Raw genomic sequence first — 2500 nt, 5'->3', positions numbered from 1 at the left:
TATATACATATGTATATATACATATATATATATACATATATACATGTATATATACATATATATATACATATATATACATAAATATATATACATATATATACATATATATATATATATATATATATACATATATACATATTTACATATACCAAGGCTTTTTCCCCCTTACAAGGGGGGTAGCCAAAAAGAAAAAAGCATAAAAATCATTCCCACCCATTCCATCCCTAAATACACTCCACACCCCTCCACCCTCCCTCTTATCTTAGCACCTCCTCCTGAATGACGGGTCATCCCTGCACCTTGTCCACTGCCCTGGGTCAGAAGCAGTGTTGCAAGACACAGCACATCCACAGCAAGGCCGCTTCATTAAATCGGCGACCCCCCCCCTCTCCGTCCCCCCATTGCATAAAATGAGAGGACGGGGAGAAATCCCTTCGGGCTGCGTCAAATTTTGCTCACACATACTACCTCACCCCCCATCCACCCGCCCATTCCACCTCATGCTATCACAACATCATCCATATACAACCATTCTCCATTCACCCGTCTTCTGTCCTCTCCCGTTCTTCCTCAACAGACATTCCCCTCTTCTCCAAAGCCCCCTTCACCCCATCCATCCATCTCATCCTAGGACGTCCCCTCATGTTCACTCCCTCCACATCCGCCTTCCACACCTCTTTAAACTAGTCTTTCTTCACTCATTCTTTCCATGTGTCCAAACCATCCTAATATTCTTTCATCAACCCTATCTCCCAGCTCCTTTTCCACCCCTGTACTCCTCCTCACCTCCTCATTTCTCACTCTATCCAGCCTAGTAACCCCCATCATACTTCTCAGACACCTCATCTCAAACACATTCAAACTCCTTCTCTCTTCTTCTCTTATGTTCCATGTTTCTTCCCCATACAGTGCTGTTGGCACAATCACTCCTTCATACAGTCTCCTCTTAGCATCCATTTCCAAATGTCTATTCCTCATTACACTCTTTGATCCACCAAGGCATTCATTCGCTTCTCTCAATCTACATTCTACCTCCACTTTCACTCCACCTTTCCCTGCCACATTTGCACCCAAGTATCTAAAACTATCCACTTCCTCCAGTCGCTCTCCCTTAATGCTCACTTCCAGTCTACTGCCACTTTCACCCCTTGTACATCTCATCACCTTACTTTTACCCACATTTATCTTTACCTTTCTTCTATCACATACTCTCCCAAACTCTGCCACCAGCTTCCTAAATCCCTCCTCCGATACTGCCACAAGCGCAGTGTCGTCCGCAAACAACAGCTGGCTCACCTCCCATTTTTCTCTATTTTCTTTAACCATCTCCAATCCCTTGCCCACTACCCTTGCATTTACCTCTCGCACCACCCCATCCATGTATAAGTTGAACAGCCAGGGCGACATAACGCATCCTTGACGAAGTCCCACCTTTACCTCGAACCACTCACTCTCTCCATTTCCAATCCTGACACAAGCTCTACTATTCCCATAAAAACTCTTGACAGCTCCCAGAAGCTTTCCTCCTATCCCGTATATCTGCATAACCTCCCACAGTGCCTACCTGTCTACCCTATCATAAGCCTTTTCCAGATCCATAAACGCCCAAAAAACATCCTTCCCCTTTCCTATAGCTTTCTCACATATCTGTCTTACCACGAAAATCTGATCTACACAACCTCTACCTGTCCTATATCCACACTGTTCCTCACCAATTACTCCTTCTGTTCCTCTCCTAATCCTCTCAACCAAGATCCTCCCATAAGCCTTCCCAACTACACTCAACAAGCTAATCCCTCTGAAACTACTACATTCACACTTGTCCCCTTTTCCTTTGTAAAGAGGAACTATACAGGCACTCCTCCAGTCCTCCGGCACTCTACCCTCTCTCCAACAAACATTAAATAACCTCACCAACCAGTCCACCATCACTGTACCTCCCTTTTTCAGACATTCCGCATGGCATCCATCCAGACCAGGTGCCTTACCTGCTTTCATCATCTTAACAACTGCCTTCACCTCATCCTTCCTTATTTCTCCTCCATTCTCCTCATTCATCACTCTCATTTTCTTCGCACTTCCCACTGCAGCAATCTTTCCTTCCTTATCCTCCTTCACATTTAGCAACTCCCTAAAATATTCTGCCCATCTTCCCCTTACTGCCTTCTCTTCCATTATCATCTCTCCATCTGCACCTTTTACCTTTTCTTCTCTACTTGATTCGCCTCCTCTTCCTCTCTTAATTTCTTTCCAAAACATCTTTTTATTACTTCCAAAATTTTCTGTCAAACTCTTAGCCCATTTCACATCTGCATATATATATACATATATATATATATATATATATATATATATATATATATATATATATATATATATATATACATATATATATTTATACATATATGTATATATATATATAATATATGTATATCATATATATAGTATATATATATATATATATATATATACATATATATATGTGTGTGTGCGTGTGTGT

The sequence above is a fragment of the Oratosquilla oratoria genome, chromosome 18 (genome assembly GCF_046742065.1).
Source record: "Oratosquilla oratoria isolate Oo_2021 chromosome 18, ASM4674206v1, whole genome shotgun sequence".
NCBI classification, from domain to species: Eukaryota; Metazoa; Arthropoda; class Malacostraca; order Stomatopoda; family Squillidae; genus Oratosquilla; species Oratosquilla oratoria.
Note: the sequence above shows the minus strand (reverse complement) of the source record.